This window comes from Corvus brachyrhynchos, unplaced genomic scaffold (assembly GCF_000691975.1).
Source record: "Corvus brachyrhynchos isolate BGI_N302 unplaced genomic scaffold, ASM69197v1 scaffold59, whole genome shotgun sequence".
NCBI classification, from domain to species: Eukaryota; Metazoa; Chordata; class Aves; order Passeriformes; family Corvidae; genus Corvus; species Corvus brachyrhynchos.
Window position 1 is genome coordinate 2,548,113 of NW_008246054.1, and position 434 is coordinate 2,548,546.

Sequence of the window (434 nt, forward strand, 5' to 3'; positions counted from 1 at the left end):
GCCGGGGGCGCCGGCGCGGGCACGCGCGGGGCTGCGGGTGGGGCTGCGCGGGGTTTTTGCGAGTGCGGGGCTGTGCGGGAGCGCAGGTGGGGCCGGGCCCGTGTCTGGTGCGTGCCTGTGCCCGGACCCCTGGCCCAGGTTCTGTTCCGTGGCACCTCGCCTTTCTGCGTGTGCGGAGCTGCCGGTGCTGCCACAGGGGCGCGGGGGCCGTGTTTGTCTGCGGAGAGCCCCGTGCGTGTGTGCACCGCTTGCCGCAGGCAGCCGGAGCTGATAATTGTGGTTGTTACTGTGAGCCCGTTAATCCCCCGAATCCCTTTACCTCCTGCTCGCAGGGGATTACAAATTAATAAAAGCAGCTTAGGGGCGGGAGCCTCCAAATACACATATGGTCCTGCCGACGGCAGCACCCGGACTTTTGCCGGCTCCCCGGGGGG